The 22,948-nt window shown below is 42.5% G+C and overlaps 1 long non-coding RNA gene across 2 annotated transcripts in view; it reads right to left on the reverse strand.

Moving 5' to 3' along the window:
- Positions 1-2,517: 2,517 nt before the first annotated feature.
- LOC149211171 (uncharacterized) overlaps positions 2,518-22,948 on the reverse strand; it is a 120,243-nt gene continuing 99,812 nt past the window's right edge. Inside the window, exon 5 of one of the 2 annotated variants that reach the window (XR_016252998.1) lies at positions 2,518-2,803. This is a non-coding gene — a long non-coding RNA (uncharacterized LOC149211171). The remainder of the gene's footprint in view (positions 2,804-22,948) is intronic. The other variant, XR_016252993.1, reaches the window with a different exon arrangement.

Below are 22,948 nucleotides of genomic sequence, written 5' to 3' on the forward strand. Positions count from 1 at the left end.
GGCAGTCGATATCTTGCAAACCGTTCGTCGGATTGACTTCATTCCACCACCAAACATTGCAGCTTTCAAAGGAGATTCAAATGAACCTACAGCGCAGTTCCAAAGAGGAGATCTTCTAGGCCACGCAAGTCAATCTTTACTTCTGCAGTTGCAGCTTCAGTCTCAGCAGTTTCCAACTTCAAACTAGGGCAGTCGATATCTTGCAAACCGTTCGTCGGATTGACTTCATTCCACCACCAAAAGTTGTGGCTTTCAAAGGAGGTTCAGATGAACCTACAGTGCAGTTCCAAAGAGGAGATCTTCTAGGCCACGCAAGTCAATCTTTACTTCTGCAGTTGCAGCTTCAAATTCAACAGCTTCCGGCTTCACATGTGTGAGAGAGAGAGACCCATTTCAGCGCAGTAGAGAAGAGACTCATATCTGCGCAGTAGAGAGAGAGAGATGTGATGAGATGAGTGAGTCCAAATGAGGAAAAGTCCTCTTATATTTATACACAACGTTGGTGGGTGAATAGATGCGACTGTTGGGCTTCTGAGCCTACATGAGTTGTAGGTCAGCTTGATAATAATTCCATAATCAAAATAAATTCATATCTCCATGAATACTTATCGGAATTGGATGATGTTTATATCAATCCTACACCACTCGACGAGAGGAATCTAATAAAATTATTATTAGCCATGAATAAGATGACCCACATGAAGTTTTGCCCTGGTTTCCAATTTTAACAATATGCCAACAATACATTGTTCCAAAGGCATATAACTTTGAATGTTTCTCTAATAAGATTATACACTGCTCTAAAGGCTATTCAATAAATTGATAAACATTTGAATGCTCTTCAAAAATGGTAAACAATTTTGAATGCTATTGATGAATGTTTGAACGTTATTCAATAACCATTTGAACACTCTCTAGGCATGAACGCTCTCCAAATGAAAGTTTTCACTTTGCTCATCTGCGTTTTTATCAGAATTTCAATTGAAGTGGGCTAAGAAAAATAAGGATTCGAATCTTGGAGAGTATTCAAATAGCCATTTCTTGTTAACCCAACATTCACCATTGTTTTTCTTAAGCTAAACTACAAATTTAATTTTTAAATTTGAAATAAAAAATAAACGAGTTTTTTTTTTTAAATGATCTCGATTTATAACGCTATAGTTTTTATGATTTGTGTAAATTCCAAGCAAGATATTTTTATTTAATTTCGAAAGTAAATCAATAGATTTTCTAATCTTCCTGATCGCTCGAAGCGTAGGAAGAGAGCATACTAACCTATTGATTTATTTTTATTTTTGTAGGTTAGTGTGGATGAAGTGCCTCTTACCTAAATTTATTTGTGAGAAATAATGATGTTTTTTTTATTATTTTTTTTTTTTAAAAGAAAATTCTATGAGATCTCGTTTTATTTTTCTAATCTATTCTACCTTAACTTGAAAGATTTTTTATTTCCTAGGTAAAAGAATGTTTCCAGTGAAGCCACCTACGAACTAAGAATTTGAAAATGCTCACATCAAGATTTAAATTTTTTACCTGATTATTTGCAAGGATGTGAGTAACCTGTTTTATTCTTGGAGTTGATGCAAGGTTCTTTTGGAACCAATCTTCAATATTGTTCTTGCTCTCCAAGAAGTACATGTTCAACATTTTCAATTTTCTCATCCGTAGATGGATTAGTAAGAAATGGGGGGTTTAAAAACTGAATTTGAAACTAAGTACAAAAAATAAAAATCAAAAATCTCAAACTTGAACTCCTTTATGAAGATCCTACTGTCACCAGGTTTCACAAGTTAGTCCATAAAAAGAAATTGCAATAAAAATGACTTCCTAAGTCTACCTCTAAATCATCTTCCCCGGCAACGGCGCCAAAATGTTTGGTCTAAAATGTGGATGCAAATTAGAGTTTCATTTACTATCAATCCAGGTAAGTATACTTCGAGAATCATCCAATTTATATGGACTTAGAGACAAACTAAACTAAGCTAGGTGAAGAAATGCCAGAGCTTCCTTACAGGAGGTCTTTCATTGGGATCTCCAATGCCTATTTAGTCATTTAAGAAAATGAAATCTAAAGACATTGTGACAAGTGTAAGAAATATTAAATCTCCTTTACAGGAGATTGTTCATTAATACGTCTAATCATCTTAATCACCAAATTATTTAAACTAATGAAATCAAATATTAAATAACAAATCAGATTCATTGAAAGAAAGATTAATACTTTCTTACGAAAGGTCATTCGTTAATATTTCAAACATATGAACGTAATGAAATTTACAAACAAACATAAAATGAAAGCTTACCAAAACAAAAGTGTACTTGCTAGACAGTGGGGGCCCTTCCATGGATTCACAAGCACATCAAAAGAGAAGTCAAATGTAGAAGATCAAAGAAGCTCCATTTTATTTATCATCAATTGCAAATTGCAATTACAAGTTCTACATTCCAAGAGGTTCTAAAAACTCCATTACAATGATTCCAAATTCTAACTTTTCATTACAACTTATAAGATCCTAAGGTTCTAAATTCTAACTTCTCAATTCTAAATTCTAAATTCCAAAGTTAAAAATGAAGGAGATAACACTCCTATTTATACAAAAGTTATGATAACAACCTCATAAATGTGGATCCACTATTCCCTCTTCAAATCCACATATCTCTCAACCAATGGTGACACATAATCCTATCCTCCATGATCTTCTCCATGAGGTCCATGATCTTATCCATGAGGTCCATGATCTCCTCAAATTCGAATTTGAACATAGAGTGCCACATAAGGGTGCCTTAGAAGCTTCCTTTGTACCTACACATGTCAACAAACTCATTCTAATTGTTAGGTATAAGTATATGGATATTATTTTCTAAAGTTTAACTACAAATTCACTTAAAAATACTAAGAATTAATAATGTTTTGGAAAACACAATGGTAACTCATTTAATGATGAAAGTGAAGCTAATGTGGTGACATGGTGGTGGGATAGAGGTGAGAAAATGTGTGAATGGAATGAGAGTGGATGTATTTTAAGAATAATTCTTAGGCCCAACAACGACATATCGATACGTCGTGCTGAGCGAGGAGTTGTCCAGGAACTCCATCTTGTCATGGATGTACCTATGTAGGCAGCCCCGGTGCTTGAGTACCAAATGTTTCTCAGAATACTTGATACCCAACTTCGTGCGAAGGGTATGAAAAACATTGGTAAACTCTGACACATCTTGGTCCCTTCCCTACCACAGTATTGTCCACTCTATGTATTTATCCTCATAGGTCTCGACAGGGTAGTACTGCTCCTTAATGGAATCCTAGAACTAATTCCAAGTGGGTACGGCTGTAAAAAGTAAGATTGTACTTTCATCCTTCTTCTCACAGTAGGTTTCCCACCATTCCTTGACGTGGGGAGCAACTTTGAGAAGATAAAAAGTAATCTTTTCTCAGCTAGAAAAATCATGAACAGAAAATATCATTCTAGAAGATTTAACCATTTATCTACAGCATCTACATCTATTTGACCCTCAAATATGGGAATGTCAAATTTTACTCTTATCTTAAAAGGAATGGAGCCTCCAGAGTGGTTGCTAGATGTGGATGTGCTTCTAGTGGGCAACCGTTGAAGGATCTGGGCAAAGTTATCCATCATAACGTTCCTTTGTTTCGCGAGGGCCTCCTCGAGTAATATTTGGATAGGATCTCCTTCCCCCTCGTCTTTCTTTTCTTCCCCCATGGGTGATCGTCAGGGTTTGTGAGGTAGATATTTCGAAGGTTCAACCAGATCAAGCCCTAAGTACTCCTTATATCCCAACCTTGTTGGTGACATGCAAAGAGAAATGGACAAAGAGAAGACCGCTCTAATACCACTGATCCAAATTTAAATATGAACAAAAAAAATTACATATATAACCATAAATACAAAGATGCAGTAGAAATAACACTTCATTTCATTAATATCAAATACTGAAATATGCTTACAAACATAATGGAAATAAGACTAGCTGGGTTGATGGTAGCTTATCTCTTAGAAGAGATGTGGCGGCAACATGCCTCTAAACTATGTTACATTGAGGCTCAAAGGCCTATTTATTATTGAGAAACAATGGAAAACCCTAAACATCCAAAAACCTAACCATAGGAGATGAAGCGCCAAAACTGTGGGCCCCATTTGGGTAAATTTATACATCAACTTCTTGGGGTCGTAGCTTTGGCATACGATCTCTGTTTGGCTATCATAATACCTCGTTTCGAACCTGTCGGAGAGAATGCTGAAAACAAAGTGACAAGCAAGTTTGGGACATTTTTAGTTTCTTTGTTTTCCCTAAAAACGTCGTTTAGGACCTCAAAACAACTCCAGAAGTTCAAGATCCAAAAAACTGCAAAAAATATTAAACTGTGCTACTATTAAGGAAACTGAAAAACTGAAAGATATAGTGTTGGGGGTGAAAGTGGAATAGGTGGGTGGCCACCAATATCCACCTGGATCATTCCTTCCCCCTTAGGAAGAAATGGTCCCCATTGCATTGAGTGCCTCCATGAGATGGGTAAACTTCTGCTGAACTTGGTCCCTAGTGACCCACTTGCCTTGGTGGAGGGGATGCCCATCTTTGACAACCCGATATAGTTGGATCTTCTGCTGCCGAGTACTCTTAATCTATGTGTCCATGATCCAATCAGTGGTGACCTGTTCCATGCAGTCAGGGTTTAGCTCTGTTGGTGTGAGTTGTTCTGCAACGTTGAATGGGTTCATGAATGGTGAAAAGTATGGCCAAAGGCAGTCTACATTGAACATTGGGTGCATACCAAGGAACCGTGGAATGTTGAGCTCAAATGCTTTGTCTCCCACAGCCTTGGTAATGGTGTAAGGACCATATAGGAGTGGTTTGAGTTTCCGATAGGCTCTGGTAAGGCATTCCTTCTGTAAATGCAACCAGACTTTATCACCCACCTAAAACTTGTGTGGCACTCGATGTTGATCATGTCGTTTCTTGTACTTGGCATTTTACTTCTCTAGAATGTTGTGGACCTATAAGCGGATATTTTGGATGTGCTCAATGAAGTTGTTTTCCTTATCTGCTTTGAACTAGACATGATCCGAATCTACCTGAGCAGCTGCAAATGGTATGGCCACATCAATGGGACATAGTGGTTGGAATCCCAAGCCCACCTGAAAAGGGCTGTGGCCAGTCGAGCTATGGAGAGCCTGGTTATAGCTGCACTGGACATAGGTGAGGATCTCATCCCATGTGCGTGGATGCTTTGAGTTGTACATGCGCAGAATATGTACGATCATCCAATTGACGACCTCTGTCTGGCCATCGGTTTAGGGATGGAAAAATGTGGACTTAGTGAGCATGGTGTCCAACATCGACTAGGGACTAGACCAAAATGTACTGAGGAACCTTTTGCCCTGGTCTGAGATGATAGACTGTGGGATCCCAAAGTGTACCCACACTTGTTCGAAGAAGAGTTTACCAGTGGCTTCTGTTGTGATATTCTTCTTGTAGGCCACCATAATGGCCATCTTCAAGAATCTATCGATGATCACAAAAGCACAATCGTTTCCATGCTTAGTAGAAGTAAGGCCCGACATGTAATCCATGGAGATGGATTCCCAAGGTCGACTAGGGGTAGGAAGAGGAGTATAGAGGCATTGCTTCTTGATGGTCAGTTTGGAAATGGCACCAGAAGTGCAGGATTTGATGTACATCCCAACATCGTGTCGAATATTCGGCCAATAGAAATAATTTTGTAGTACTATCACCATTTTCTCAACCTTGAAATGCCCATCGGCCCAACTGTAGTGTGCTTACCAAATCATCTTGGCACACTTGCTTGAAGGAACACAAAAGTGTCCTAGGTGGCATAACAGGGCATTTGGGAGGTGAAAATAAGGAACTTGTTGACCCTCCAAGAGTGTCTGGTATGTGTGCCTATATTCTAGGTAGTTTCTATAGAGAAGTGGCCAATCAGAAGTCTCATGCCCACAAGAGTTGAGCACGGTGCTAAACGCCATGATCGGTGGTCGGTTGACGATCCAAAATGGATTTTGGATAGACTTCTAAGTCAAAGTATTCCTCATAGAGGAAAATTAAAGTCCATGGAAATTCTTGGAAATAGCCCCGTTACAGAGATCTTTTCCTTCTGAATCTACTACAACTTGAATGGGCTAAAATGGACTTAGGATGCAAAAGTTATCACAAAAAGAAGTTGCCATTTGTTCTTTGGAAAAAGAGGCAAAATCCCAAAAAATGGTCAAAAAACCTTTATAAAGGGAAATCGCATCAGAGGAGGTCCAAAAGGTGGACTTAAGTAGAAAGGGGAGAAACCCCCAATTCCTGATCCTTGACATATCAGGTCAAAGGCAAGCTTGTGCATATAACCTAAGGCAAGGAACCTGGGTCAATGCGATATTGCGATCGCCGATATCGGCGGATCGGCGTCGGTGATGCCACGAGGCAAAGGACGGACCCCCAAGCCAACGCGACTTGTGATTACGATATATCGCATCGCAACGTCACCTCACAGCAATATAAAAGGGGTGATAACACAAGACCCGATGGACTCTATAGGCGCGGTACGATAAGTTTTGAATTTCGATAAAAGGGACTTTCCTGTGTATAAGCATGTTTCAGTGTAAAAACCGAAATACAAAGGAAATTGCCCGAAGTGCTAAAGCGGACCCGAAAGGGAATTATAAACACGACGCCATGTTATTTGAGTTCTGATAAGGCAGGATTTCGGGTGGGCCTTAGGCAGAAAGCGATATTGTGCTGGCTCCGCCCGAGCCCACACACTGGTCGACACGTGGCTGGCGGAGGAGAGAGGAAAACTGCCTTTTCAAGCGGGTAACCTCCCTACTCCTAAGCCGCTTGAAATTGGATATCGATTGTTGGATCGGAGATCCCACAGATCGATGATGGAGCTTGTGAAAGTGACCCAAGGCGGACCTGATACGATATTAGGGCGATTTCGATATAATTTGAAGTCCAATAAAAAGGATTTTGTCGGCTTTTTCATGTATTTCCCATGTATTTGGGATTTTACCCAAAACGCTTATCCGATGCGATATGAAACATAATGGCAGACCTGATAGGGAATTTAGGGGCGATTGAAGGGAATTTCATGTCCGGATTTCACGTCCGATAGTGTATTTTCCATAAATCTTTGTGTAATGAAATTTTCTCTGTTTTTGGGTTTTTGCATAAGAGAAGGCCCTGAAACCTCTGTAACTGCTTTGGATCCTCATGCCACACTACAAGCGAGCATTTGTACAGGCAATGATGCATTTTGAAGCCATAGAGCCGCAGATCCAGATGACTAGTCGAACTGACAAGGAGCAGGGAAGCCGCAGAGGCATAGAGAGATGATGATACGCAGAGAAATAGCTGGGGTAGCCGAAAAGTTGGAAAAGTACCTCAAAAGAGGCAAAGAGCTCAATTGAGAGTGAGGCAGAAGAAAGAGAGTAAAGAGAGAGAAAAGCTAATGCACAGAGCATCTGAGGGAGTCTTTGGAGTCACTTGGAGGTCAAGTGAAAAGCCAAAGACCTTAAAGTTGTAGAAATCCAAAGCCAGAGCCAAAGAAGCCAGAGCCAAAGAGTCAAAGCCAAAGCCAAGAGCCAGAGCCAGAGCCGAGCGTCAGAGCCAGCGCTAGAGCGAGAGCCTAGAGCCAGATAGTCAAGAGCTTCAAGCCAGGGGATAAGATGGTGTTTTGAACCCATTGTGTTCATTGTAAACAAGTGGATTTGAGTGTGGAGCTTGTAAAAGAACTTAGACCATAATCCTAGAGAGCCTAGTTGAGTTGACTAGAGCTCAAGGAGATGTATCCCAAGAGTTTTGGGTGAACTCCATATTAAACTTGTTGTCTTATGTGTGATGCTCATTTGCTGCATTGTTTCACTATTATATGTTTTATATCAGTTTAAGCAAATCAATTTACAACACATAAACAGTTTAAAACAACCATAAACATACACCTTATTTTCAAGCACATATTTATTTCCGCATTGGTTAATCATATAGACTTGGGAATATTTAAGCTTTGGAAGTGGGAGAGGTGCTTGTAAGTTAGATAAGAAGCCTAAGTGCCCCATTTTCATATCAGGTGGTATCAGAGCCTAAAATTGATCAACCCCACCTTCAAAAAAGGTTATGTCAGAATGCTTGACTGACAGAGCAAAGATTGCTTGTCTGAAAAGTGTTTGGGCAATCAAGGATTAATTATCTGATTGATCGTATGCTTGTTGCAGATTGACTATTTTCTGAGTTTGCAGAGGTGAAGGGAAAGCTGTTGATATCTCAATCTAGGAAGGACAAAAAGGAAGAAGGGATGAAGGCATTCTTCTATCCCAAAGGACCTCAAGGCAATCCTTGAAGCACAAGAGGTTTGTTGCAAAAGGTTGCTGAATAAAACTTGTTTGAAGTTCTTTGTTCATTTGCATAATGACAACTCCTACAAGTGAGTCCTCAAATTCCCCCTTCATCACAAGATCCTTTGATGAAGACATGAAGCAAGACTTGTTCACCATGATGGATATGGCGAGGGAAATATATGAGGATGGAAGGAAGAGCAGCATACTTAGAGAGCAGTTAAACTCTGTGGAGGAAGAAAAGCAGTTGCTTTCTGACAAATTGCAGGAAATGGAGAGGCAACTTCATATTGCAAATATGAACTGAGAAGGATGCATGAGTTGGATTCACAACTCCTTGTTGCCAAAAAAGTCTTGGTCAAGTATCAGCTTGAAGAAGAGGTAAATAGTTCCTGTTTGTCTTCAAATTCTTCTAAGAATTCTTATATTGGTTCTTTTGAAAAACATACTAGAGGAAAAGGTTCCAAGCTAATGTCCAAGATGGGCTATGAATGAAAACTCTTGGTCAAGCATGCACAAGGTATTGTTGAGCCAATAATGGTTGAGGAAAGGCCTAAATATTTGGGTCTTGGCTATGGACAGTCTTATGGAGAGAGTTCCAAAGCTTCCATGAAGGCTATTGAAACAGTCCCAAGAAGGAGTTTCATTTCATGTCCTCTACCTCAAAAGTGTGAAGATTGTATTCAGGAGGAATGTAATAGCTTGTAACATCATTTGCAGGATGCAGGTGTTCAGAAGCACACACTTGAACCATAAAACTGTGGAAACTCAAACAGCCTTGAAGAGCTTCATGGTATTCCAAAGGGAGCCACTTCTTCATTTGATTCACATCCTCAAGAAGGCAATAATGGTGAAAGACAAAGGTATAAATCTAGTTCTTATCATATTCCTTTTGATTATGCAAAGCATGGTAATTTTCCACATAGATATGGGAAAAGAATTGCTTTTTCCTTTTGTGGTTTGGATAACCATGATGTTTCTAGATGTTGTAAGAGAATGGCCACATGCAGGAAACTTTTGAACGAAAGGAAGCAAGAAGCCAAAGGTCCATTAGACAAGGCAAATCATGTTGTCAAGAGGATGCACATATGTTGCACTTACTGCCATAAGCAAGGACATCTTGCTGAAAAGTGTTGGACTCTGAATCCAGCAATGCTTCCACAAAAGCTGAAGAAAGTGGAAAGAGAGGATGGCAGAAATGGAAAGGAAGATTCCATGAATGATGTGTCTCAGGATGATTCACATGTTGATGTTGATGTTGATGTGCAGACAGAGGTAGCACCTTTGAAAGGGATTGGTAAGAAATGGTTAGAGTTCTTATCCAATTAAGATTTCATGTCTATTGATGCATCTATTTGCATTTCCTTGTTGATGGAATGCAAGTTGCAGGTTTCTACCAAGTAGGAGAATGGAGAAGCAGATCAGGAGACTCACTTTCTTGCTGCAACATTATATTTCATTTTAGCTTCGAAAGTACAGTGTGCTTAAGTGAAATTTGAAGGATAAAATGCATGCATGAGAATGAGATGCATGAACACATGGATGTTGATGTTTTCCTTGTATTTGAACATGTATGTGTAATTAACCTGAAGGGTTGATTGCTTTAAACATGCATGTAATATTGACTTGAGAAAAGTTGATTTGGTCTCCAAGATGGAGATAATGATAAAGTGTTTCATCTTTTGAAAAAGAGTCCTAATGATTTTTTTTTACATGCTGGACTTGAAGGGTCATTTGTTTTAAAGGTATGTTTTGTGGGCTTGTTATTTAGTCCATCATTTGTATGCAGATGTAAGGCATGGAGGCATTCACAAGATGTGAAATCTATTTCTTTTGTTGAAGCAGGAGTTTAGGCCATCCAGTTGTTGTCTGTATTTTTGTTGTTGTTAACAGTTGTTGTTGACAACTTGTCAAACAGGTACAAATGAAATTTTTGTTGAGCAGATGTACTTCACATTTGTTTGAGCCACCTTGGATCAATGATCAAGGCAGAACAGTTCAAACTACCTTCTATGACCATTTCAGCAGGAGTTCTGTAGGAAGCCAAGGAGGAACGGAGTTCTTCCCAGGAGGACCAGCACATCCAGGAGGGAAAGTGGTCAGAGACTTTGGTTTAGAGGCACTATACAAAGGCAAGTGTGTGGAGGCTGAAAGAAGAGGGTGTTGTTACTCTCATTTACTATTCAGATCAGTATATCAGTCTTTTGGAGACCAAAAGTTCTTTAGTGGGAAGGCATGATCCAAAATGGATTTTGGATAGACGTCTAAGTCTAAGTGTTCCTCACAGAAGAAAAATTAAAGTCTAAGGAAGTTCATGGAAATAGCCCCATTGCAGAGATCTTTTCCTTATGAATCTACTGCAACTTGAATGGGCTAAAATGGACTTAGGATGCGGAAGTTATCACAAAAAGAAGTTGCCCTTTGTTCTTTGGAAAAAGAGGAAAAATCCCCTAAAATGGGAAAAAAAAACCTTTATAAAGGGAAATCGCATCGAAGGAGGTCCAAAAGGTGGACTTAAGCAGAAAGGGGAGAAACCCCCGATTTCTGATCCCTGACATATCGAGTTGGAGGCAGGCTTGTGCATATAACCTAAGGTAAGGACCTCAGGCCGATGCGCTATTGCGATCACCGATATCGGCGGATTGGTGTCAACAATGCCACCAGGCAAAGGACGGACCCCCGGGCCAATGCGACTTACGATTGTGATATATCGCATCGCAACGTCACCTCGCAACGATATAAAATGGGTGATAATGCCTGTTGGCTTATTGGGCCCTGACCCAGGTTTGGAAGCGTTATTAGCCAAACAAATCCCATAGCTACTGGACCTTTCGGCAACATCCCACGGAGCGCGGACTGAAGTCTCACCTGAGGTAGTAGGGGAGGGTGCTGGAGCCAAGTTTCCGCACCCTTGGAATGTCTTGATGTGGTCTGGAGGGTTTGCGAACTGTTCTGAGGCTTTGTGCTACTTTACTTCCGCGCAGATCCAGAATAAGGCACTTCTTTAAGAGTTATTATTTATGAGTTTGTTATAGATCAGATATACTCTTTACAGTATTTAAGCAAACATTTAAACTTAAAACCCCATGCGTGCAATTATAAAGAAAGATATAAGCTCATACAATAGATCATGCATAAATTCATAATATAAGCAACAAACAGATCCGAAAGAAACCAGACAATGACTCAGAAATTCTTATCTTTATTGATCTTCTCTTTAGTACAACCAGATCCGCCCTACGCACTCAGTTGCAGGGGTCTATGCACATAGCTACGGACTCTACTAGGCCTCTGTGCACACAGCTATAGAGCCTCTATCTCTCTACCAACACCCTTGACTCAGACTTACAGACACTCCAAGACTTCTTTCTCTACAAGCCCATTACGTTTCAAATAAAAATTGCTTTTTCCAAAAAAAACTAACTTCTAACCATGGAGCATTGCTCTATTTATACATTTCCATGGTCCGCGGACCATGGATAGGCCGACTCATTTTACATTATTTTTGGGCAAACAACCCTTTGACTTGACTCCTTACACTTCACGCTCCACGCATCTCATGGAGTCTTTACCATACATTTACCCAAAATTGCGGGCTTTGATCACCAAAACCGTTATGCGGGGCCTTCGCTACCCAACAATCCCCCAACACAATCATCATGACTCATCCCGAGTCACTCGGCTGGTGCGACAATCTTTGCACAGAGGTCAGTCAGCAACTTCTGTGCTTCGCTTGTACTTGTAGCAAACTCTTCCGCAATCCGTTGTACCTATTCTACATGGGCTGCTGACACCTCAGTCTCTATTTCAGTTGCTTCGTCAGGTGCATATTCTGCCTGCATGTGTGCCACGTTGCGCTCGATAATGGTGGAAGCCGCGAATGCCTCATCAACCCATGGCTGGAGATGTTCTTTAATCACTACTTCCTTCTATCGAGAAACATCAGCTTGTATCTTCAAGGCCTGGGCCTCGCTCATCTTGGCCAAGCTCTATGTAATAGAAACGTCTGCACTGTTCCCTTGACATTATCATAGGCTTCCTAGAGCTCTCTTGCCTCCATTTCCAGTCGTTGTATGGTTGGATCTTCCTAGAGTGAAGTGAGCATAATAAGCGACTGATCCAACAAGTCGGCGCACTCCTTCATGGCACGTGTGATCGTTTCCCGCCCAGATTTAATGATGCCTCTGCGCTGCTCGGTGACCTCTGGTGGCATCGAAGGTTGTACTTCTAGTTTCAGCTTTGCGATCTACAAGCTGAGATCCAACTGAATCCTCGCGGCCTCCTCCTTTGCTTCACGGAACCTACTAGCCAGCTTGTGGATTCGTATGCCAACAGGCAACTCGGCTACAATATCTAGCTCAGGGGCCCGTGAACATGCTTCCCCTACAAGTTGCTCCAACTGCTGACTCTGTGCGACGGCTTCATCCCGTTGGAGGCTCAATTATTCTATATTAATTCTCTGTTCGCTGAGTACCTGTTCCACGCGTCCTTCCCTGGCACGGAGCTCCATCGTTGCGTTGTCCTGGAGCTGGTACAAGCTTTCGCATGGGAAGGCAACCAAATTTAATCCAAGCCCCATAAGCCAGCCCACCATAGCTCTATCCGCCACATTTTCTGTTATCAATTCTCCTGCTGGGATCACGATAGTATGAGCCATTTGGGCCTTTAGCAGCTGCTCAGTGGCTGACATACCTGTAACTCCATGAGTAGTGATGGTTCCCGGCTATGATGCCTGTGTCCCAAGTTCCTGTATCTGTGCGCAGAGCGCCCCCAACACAATTTGTTGCTCCGACATGGCCTCGTCTATTGCTTCTCGGGTGACTTCACAAACTATGTCCCTTATGTCACCTAGGTCACCCTCAGTCAATGTAGTCATTCCTCCGTCCCCCTTAGATGCCTTGCCCTTCTTCTGCGGCTTTGTCTATTCTATCGGCTGTGGCCATTTTAAGGGCACACCCGTGGTGGTTGGCGGCGTTCCTTCCGTCCTTATATCCATGGCCGTCTTGGTGGGCACCTTCAGACCACTTTCATCCTTTGTCGTCGCAGACCCTCCTGCTGGTGCCTTGCCTTGCGAAGTCTGTGCCGCTTCCCAAGCCGCCCGTACTTCTGCAGCGTGATGTTCGTTCCTCTTTTGTTGTGTTGCGCACTTAGCTTCAGCCTTCTGTTTTTGGATAGCGGCCTCATCGCACCCCACCACATCTGGTCCGCGCCATTCCAGTGGCCAAGTATCCAATACCGCATCGATAGCTTTGTTAATGGCAATGAAAGGAAGTGTGGTCCATGTCTAGTCGGGGTCCTTGCGCGCCCAGATGTAGACAAAGTGCATGTCTGCTTTAAACTTGGCGATGTGCTTCACACTGTCATATATTTCATTGGACAGCCGAGGTTGCTGGGTGATCCATTGCAGATGTTTGCATCCATTAGTATCCAAAAAATATTGATGCCCTAGATTCTTGCAGCACCCTTGGTCGCCCAGAGTGATGCATATTTGGCAGCTTCTGGCCAATCCTGGTCCAAAGAGGGAAACTGGCTGTCTTTGGGTAATTCACTGGTAACCAGCACGATGGACAATAGCAGCCACGCGTAGTGGAAGGTCTTGCCCTCCTCTTGGACCTCCCTACAGTTGATCAAAAACTCGTCACAGAAGAATTGCGCCCAATTGAACCGTTCCCTTGCTGCGCATTGCTCAGCTAGTGCGACGACTATCGCTGGAACCTCGTTGCTATGACATTTCCGCTTCGCTTTCCCTACCAGCAACTGGGTAGCAACGCGGACTGCTTTGTCCAAAATATTGTCAATAGTATACCCTCACTATCCTTTCTCCAGCTTGTATTTCTTTTTCAGGGTTTCTGTCATTGTCACATCGCCACTCTTATCAATGATTTCCCTGGGGTCTCTTCCTTCACAGGGGAGCTGCGAGATCCTATGAATGAGTTCTTTCGTGATGTGGATGGGTTTATCTATCCATAAGTATCCATCATGTACCAGACAGAGCAGCTGTCTGATGACCAATATTGTAATAGGGGGCCGGAGAAAGTGGGGAATGGACAGGAGACAGAGCAACCTGGCTTCCTCCACCTTTCGCAGCCATTCCTTTGGCTGAAGTGTCATAACCGTCCCTTCTGCGCTTTGCTCCATCAGTTCGCTAGTCGCCAAATGGGGAAATTTTTTTGTATCTGCAAGGTCCCAATCTTCAAATTTCATCGTCAAAATACAGCCAGTCACCATGCCTTCAATTGGAATCCCTTTTGGAAGAGACGGGGTGATGATTTTGTTTTCAATGTCATCCAGATTTGTAGGGGCCTTAGCCTTCCCTTTTCTTGGAGGAACATACTTGGGTCGTTGGACCGGCTAGATATTTGCTTCGCCTTCCTCGTTAGGGTCTATTTCTTTGACATAGGTCGGAGGTCCCTCTTCCTCCTCGTCGCTTTCAATTGTAACAGCTTTGCCCTTTTCTTCCATTGTGAGCTTGCTAAATCATAGATGCTACAGCGACCTCCTTATTGGTCCTGGTATCTGGGGGTCCTTATTGGTATGCGGCGTCCTAGGTGATTTAGGAATTTTGGCTGCCTGTGGTGTAGGATTCTGTGGAACCTCCTTCGTGGTTATCAACTTGAGGAACACCTCTCGCAATTCCTTTGGCATTGCCTGAAACCACAAGCTTTCTTCCATTGGTGTGTCATCCATCTTGCTCCTCTTGGCTTGAACCTAGGGCATCCTATTCTTTGAATGATCAAGCTTTGTTGTGTGCCCCTTCCCTTGCTTGTTATATATGATTTCAAATTCAAATTTGGCCTTTCACCCTATTCGTGGCTCATTAATGCGATATTGGCGATTACCCCTATGCCTTAATTTCCCGTTGCCCACTCCTCGACGTCTTAAATGGGATATCTTATCATGAACAGCACCTACAACAGTGACCTTCCATCCTTCCCCCTCAGCAACGCAGCCCTTGGTACGCGAATGCATCCTATGTGTTTGACTGGCCTTGCGCACCATGGCCAAATCGTGTATCTTTCCTGCAGCCTGTTTTATAGTCCCACGCCATCTTTCAACTGCGTGGAGCGCTGAGACTAGGCCTCTTATGGATAGTCAGGTGATCACACCCTTCATGTGAGCCTTCCTCTTCCCTGCTAGCCCCAGCTGCAGGCACCCTTCACATTCCTTTGAGTCTGGTAGCGTATTGCGGTCTGTGCTCCTTTGTGCCCTAGGGTGCAGTCGCAACCATGATAGCAGGGTCACGGCTTGTGCTAGTAGTGTAGGAGGGCCGGTCAGGTCCAGTTCCCTTAGTGGCTCTTTCATGCAGCCCGTTTGTGTGACTCCGAATTTTATTTTGTCAATTTCTTCATCCAACCTCGCACTTTTCCTCCTTAATCTGCTCCCCGCTTCCTCTAGCTCGTGAAGTCTCACATTTCCATGCCGAATGGCTTCCCACGACTGCTAGATTTCCTCATCCAAGTTTTCTTGTGCCTTGATTTTAGTGTGTTTATTCATGGGTAGAGTTCTCTGTGCACACCCTGCTTGGTTTAGGATTTTATTAGCCGAGTGAACCTTTGTGATGCATAGATGTCGTTGGGTCGATGATACCTCATACCATTGTGGGCTCTGTTGTAGACAGGTACTCGAACTATTATATCGTGGCTGCCCTGGTCGTCACAGAAGTCATTTAACCCATAACTACCTCCTACGTGCATGCTCACTGCACCTCCTCTTCCTACGCCATACTGGTGCGCGCGATGCTTTTTTCGTCGCACTATGCTTCTCCTGCTCTATGATTGAAGTACCAAGGTTGACGGAATGCTCCTCGTTTGTTGTGCCGTTATCCATTGGCCGTTGTATTACTTCAGTGGTTACGGGCCACAATGAACTAATCATCATATTATAGTTGAGTGTTGTGACTTCCTACAATCTATTCTACCATCTTTCAATCTCCTCATCTGAATCCGACATGCAGGAACTATCATGCTCCCATGAGATTCTTTCGTCCATTGAGGGATTCCCCCAATCCTGGTCTTGCGCTATTATTTGATAGATGCAGTCCAGTTCATTGTCATTGTCCTCATCGCGCACTGGCTCGGTGTAGTGCGCTCCTTCAGCTGGGTCCAATGGAACTATGGCACGGAGTGACTTTTTCTCGAATATCATTTTCCGTATTTTTAAGTTGATGACCCCATTCATGTCCATGGCCCAATCTATTACTAGTAATGCAGGGAAAGGATTGTTTTCATCAACAATTTCAATTACCTCAAAGTCGGTCTGTGTACTTACTCCTTCAATGTCCACTGTCACCCCTTGCAGTTGTCCCATCGGTAAGATCTTTTGCTGATTGGCCATCCGTAGTTGAATAGGAGACCACTGTAGTGCGGGCCTACACATTCCCACGTTTGCTTAGGTAACACATTCGCATCTAACCCTAGATCCAAAATGACCTAGTCTATCTCGTATTCACCGATTTGTGCCATCATTCACATCTCCCGCCTAGTGTGTAGAGCACGTTTCCCCACTTTCCGAACTACGCGCAGTTACCCTAATCTCGCACATCTAGTAATCAGCTCTTGGAGTCCTTTAACCACCCTATTATCGCGTAGCAACTTCATACATGTCTCTAAAAGGGTGGTAAGCATAGAGGGATCCATTCCCGGCTCAATTGGATCCCTATCACCTAGGGTAGAGACTTCCGTGAAGCTCTTCTGAGCTTCTTTAGACGTCCCTTTCGCCTGTTCTATTTCCAAGTCAGGTTCCTTTGTCAGAGCACCGCGACCCTTCTCATATTCTCAAGGTTGTTTCCTCGCACCTCCTCTGGTGGTTGCACCACTCCTTAGTACCATGTTTACACTGGGGTCCTCTTCGTGGGGTCTTGACTTCATCATTTGGACATTTGGAATTAATCCATTTGGATGAAACCCGTCGTGATGCCGCTTTGGCTAACGAAGCCCATAAGAAACGAGTCAAGGCACAGTTCGACAAAAATGTCAAACCCCGTGTCTTCTCAGAAGGTGACTTGGTCTTGCTTTACGACCAAGAATCCGATAAATTGGGAACAGGTAAATTCAATTCTTTATTTTGTACTTTGCAGATCCAATACATAGAAAACTTGCTTTCCCTTACAAAATTGAGCATGAAATGTCCATAATCCAAGGGATCCAAAGTCCCTAAAAGAGTTGTTCCTACCCCTAAAGGAACAAGGTCAACAAAAGACAGCTTCTCCCAGAAGTTCTCCACCAAAAACCACTCAGAAACAGTCAATTCAGGATCAATTCAGAGGCTCCACTAGCTACCTGCGTTGAAATGCAGAGGTTGTTGGGAAAAGTATCCAATTCGGAATGCCCCTATCCCACTCTAAGAGGTGATAGTGCCTTAGCAACAAACAAGGAAAACTATCTGAGCATTCTTCTTTATGAGATGTAAATAGAGAAAGAAGGATGTAACTAACCGGTGTCTTCCACTAGTTTGTCGATCCAATCACTCTCTCTTTTGTTCGCTTCTCACTGCCTACTCTTTCACTGGTCCAACTTCACCCAGTTCCTGCAAGATTACAAGAGAGGAAAACTACACCAAAGATATAGATTCACATTCATAACTAGTTTAGGATCAGATATAAACTAAATATGCAAATATAACGAAACATCATTGCAATACCAGCATATAGGAGAAACTCAAATAGCTTTATTGATATGATAACAAGGTTCAAGAGGAGATACAACCAAGTGAGTCCCGATCCAGCATCTACCTCCCAGCAAAGGAATCCCTTCCTCTCCTCCAACAAAGCATAAATCACCCAATGTACTAATCTCAATCTCAAACCAGCAGCAATTCTCTGCAAAGTACAAAATTCCAGCCTCCTGAACCTCTGGGTGAGAGATCCATATATAGATGTAAGCAGAGAGGATGAGTCAGCTTATGTTTTGACTTGTGGCTTCTCTCTGTCAGTTCTTGCTTCCACTTGGAGGTTGAGAGCCTCTTACTCATCACTAGTCGAATTCATTGAGGCAAGTGTCATTGGAGAAGATTCTGGAAGCTTCCATGGTCTTTCCACCTCGTTGAATGAGCTTGCCATTTGTCATTTCCCGCTCAGCGCACCCTGGTAGTGCTACCACCTGCATTGCAGTGCACCTAGCCAGTGTAACCTCTGCATTTCAACGCAGGCAGCTAGTGGAGCCTCTGAATTGATCCTGAATTGACTGTTTCTGAGTGGTTTTTGGTGGAGAACTTCTGGGAGAAGTTGTCTTTTGTTGACCTTGTTCCTTTAGGGGTAGGAACAACTCTTTTAGGGACTTTGGATCCCTTGGATTATGGACATTTCATGCTCAATGCTGTAAGGCACAAAAATGTCTATAACAGTTGCCCCCTAAAGTATGAGGCCGTTTATTGGGTGAAATGCTTTATTAGGAGGATCCGAAGTTCTTCCAATGCTAGGAGGAGACCTGTAATAAGATACAATACAATACATTATTTTTCATACTGCTTTCATGATCTAGCTGAGGCGGGCATTCCCATGCTCAGCTTTATAAATTCATTTTTCTGTACATAGAACAGACAATCGTCTGATGGCAGACTGATGATTTTGATGAAATCATCATCCTTTTGGTAGGATGATTATCTGCTGTAATGCTGTACATGTCAATGTCTTTATTTTTTCTGAATATATATCGTAGCCCGGATGGATGAAACTAGATCCGGGGTCTTCAATCTCATTCGATCTTCACTCTAAGTACAAGTCGATCCATGTGAGAAATGTTCTGAAGTCGAACATGGAAAGACATCGCTTGATTACCAGTCAATGATGTAAACTGTTAACAAGCGCGAGAGGAATCACCGATAATGATAATGACCCTCAAGGTACTGCAGTACAATTCACGTGGTGTGAATAAAGGACTTGGCGTCGAACACCACGCAAAATCTTTCGGTCGAAGGTCATTGATGTATACCTGTCGCCGGAAGTGAGAAACTTGCCATTGAGGCATGCAAGCTTCAAAGTACTGAAGGGTGTGTTCCTAGATCAACTTCTTGGATAATGAGCTGATGTCGACAAGAAGCGATCCGTCAAAGGAGGGCCTTAATGTATCCCACATCAGTGACACGGAACGGAGCAAATGATTTTGATGGAGGTGAAAACGATCTAATGATATATGGTTCAAGGTGGCGGTCATGAAAGGATGAAGGATAATGTATGGTAGTGGATGGGACACGGTTGACTTCTCTGGATGACTTCTCTTGAACATATCAGCGACACTTGTGTGATGGATTGGTAGCATTTACCCCACAGGTGGATGGTATGGCGAGACCATGGCGATGTGACCGGTGAATGAAACAACCCAACCCGACTCAGGCACGGAGTGGAAGTGTCATGTTCAAGAGTGACTTGCTACCAATAAAAGTTCTTTGAGTTTCTTCCCAATTTTCCCCAGTCATTTCTGACCAGTACCTCTTTATTTTTGTCAAGCTTGAGGAGGATAACATATGCTTGTTCTATAATTTGCCCTTCGGGCAAACCCATCGCTATGTTTTAACGAGCCTAGCGATAGTGAAACTCGTTCTCGTCTAAAGACAAGTTTGTCGCTATTAATGTTTTTTAACGAGTCTAACGACAAAGATAACTCGGTCCTTTTCATTTTTAGAGAGTTTGAAAAGGTACGTAAAGATAACTCCAAAGTTCATTTTTCATCATCTAATCCCTTAAGTCCGAAAAAGTATAAAACAATACAGAAGGGATGGATTTTCGATAGTTTTAACGAGCCGAACAAAACAAGCGCTCGATCTTTTTGTGCAATAATCCCTCGGGTCCAAAAAGATTAAAATCTAGAGGAGGGATAGCACTTCCGGTCGCTTTAACGAGCTGGAAGGCCAAACTCGGCAATCTTTTCATATTTTACGAGTCAGATGAAAAGAGCTTAAAGAAGACTTGTCTTTCGAGGAACGAGTGATGAAACGGGTTAGCAGCTGATTCCAGGTAAGGGTTGGAATTTTCCAATCACGGCAGTGTCACAAGGATGGTTAGTGAAAACACTCTTCGCAGTTGTTCCTCAAAATGGGTAAACAATCAAATGGAGGTGAATAATCGGCCAATGAAAAGTGGAGGTGACGGTGCAAACACGACCAAGGCTTTAATGGCTGATAAATTTACATTCGCAGTGGTTATTTACCGGAGGTTCATTTTTTAAACGAACTTAAACGCGGATTGAAACACTTGCTCGATCTTATGTTTATTTTTTAACGAGCATGAACTATGTGCTAAAACTACTCGATCTTATGTTTATTTTTTAACAAGCATGAACTATGTGTTAAAACTGCTCGATTTTATGTTTATTTTTTAACGAGCATGAACTATACGCTAAAACTGCTCGATTTTATGTTTATTTTTTAACGAGCATGAACTATACGCTAAAACTGCTCAATAACATGGTCTAGTTTTGATTTTTTACCATAAATAGTTTTGCCCTTTTCAAAGATAGTACTGTACCCTCAATTGCTGCACCAAACTAGTTAGAAATGAATAACATTTGTTTGAAAATGAGATTAAAACCCTAATATTTCGCTTTGAACTACGTAAAAAGCAATTAAAAAGTGTTTTTACCTCTCATTTTACCATTTCATTTGAACTTGGTTTGTTGGAGCTTTGGAGGTGCCTCTTCCCCCTTGATTTTCATCAGCTGATTCCGGGAGATTCTGTGGACGATTCTCAGCGCCGTCTGGACCAGGTAGGAGCTAAACTCGAGCTCTTTCATTTCATGGTTTCTTTTCTGCATTCTGTGCTTGATTTCCTACTTTTCTGAGCCCCTAGGGTTTGATGGGGTCGCTCTGCCATCAGCGCACCTAGTGCACTCGAAACCTGCGCTGAATGTCAAGCAGCATGAAGGCAGTTTGACCTTCAACGCAGGTGGAACACTGGGCAGGTGCACTAGGCACAGAAAAGAGTCTTGTTGCACAGTTTTTGATGAAAATTTTTGTCAGTTTCTCATCAAAACCAGGATCTAACTCCTCTCATGTTTGTTTTTCAGAGATATTTGAGCAAAATGACCCTTACATGGCGAGAACGAGAACATGAAGAAGAGGACATGATCGCCCTACATGATCCGGTCACGGTGAACGCGCTGCGGAACTGTGGTTTGCTGAAGTTCTTCCGCATCTCTAGCATGAGACAGCAGATCCACCTGCTGCAATATTTGCTCGATGCTTGGGATCCTATCAACCAAGTGTTCCAGATTAGGGGCAAATCTATCCCCTTGACCGCAGTAGACATTTACTTCTTGACTGGCTTGTCAAGGCGGGGTGCCCCCATTTCTTTGTCAGGTTCGGCCCGAGGGAGTGACTCTGTGAGAGATTATGTCCGCCAGTATTGCAGGGAAGGATCTCAGCCGAGTAAAGACGGCAAGATCGTTATCCGTGAGGTTGCTGACAGGTCCCTCAGGTCTATCCTGTACACCATTGGTAGGATGGCCGGTAGTGCGTCTCTTCATGTAGCCAACAGATCCTATGTGCAGCATGCCTTGGAGTGCCTCCAACCGAAAATATTCAACTGGTGTGATGCAGTACTTCTTCAGATGAAAAGTCAGTTGACCAAGGTAAAGGACGGGAAGTTGAAGAACTTTGGGTTTGGTTCTATTTTGACCGCCTTCGCTTTGGAGAAGATACCACTGATGCAGCCACAGTACATTGCACTTGACTTGCCTTCTCCTACTGAACCACGCATGCAGAGATGGGTTGATCACATGTCTAGACATGCTGGTCAATCTCAGATTTCTTTCTCTGATACCTTCTTCAGGTGGTTTGAGCATCAGGAGATGGTCTATTCCGAGTATCCATATGTTGGCATGGACTTCCGGGGTGATCCGGATTTGGTACTGCCGGATGGCAAGCAGTGGGGCGCTATTGGTAAAATCTTCGACCATATCACTGTTTACTGTTTTTATTCATAATGTCCTTGTGCTTTATTCTATCAAGACTTTAATCAAACTCATGTGTGCATGCAGATGTTGGTCCTGTTCATCCAGTAGTTTGCCCGAGAGCGCCAGCCGCTGCCCCAGCAGGGGAGGCTGCCGGGAGGGTTATTCTTCGTGACCTTGATGTGGCCGAGACCCTCTCAGCTGTGCAGGAGCAGGTTGAGAGCCTTACTCTCGGCATTCCATATGTGAGGATCGACGAGTTACCTCTACAGTTGCAGCGGCATACTACTGGTGTGCCTAGACGATGGACTCGTCTCTTACGCATGATCGCACAGGCCGTGACGTGCTATCATGAGCATCACTAGACTAGGGTGCCCCCTAGCATTTTTGAGTTTTTGGGTCATGCGACCGATTTTGTGTTGGTTACAGAACATTATATGTAAACCATAAACAGCTTATATATATATATTTTGATTTTCGGGGTTTTATTCTGGTTGAGTTATATGATCCACATGTATAACATCGATGATGTGTTTCTTTTTATAAATGTCGCAAATGTCTATCTAACACATAGTTTGCTAATGAGTCGGTTAATGTGTTTAAGTTTCTGGAAATATGTTGGTATTGAATTAAATCAAATTGTCTTTCCAAAATCTTAACTCTTAGGAACATGCGATAAATAGTTGGGTTGCGGATGGAATATATACC

The sequence above is a fragment of the Pinus tabuliformis genome, chromosome 1_2, assembly GCF_031772625.1.
Source record: "Pinus tabuliformis cultivar Carrire ecotype Pingquan chromosome 1_2, CPIR1, whole genome shotgun sequence".
NCBI lineage: Eukaryota > Viridiplantae > Streptophyta > Pinopsida > Pinales > Pinaceae > Pinus > Pinus tabuliformis.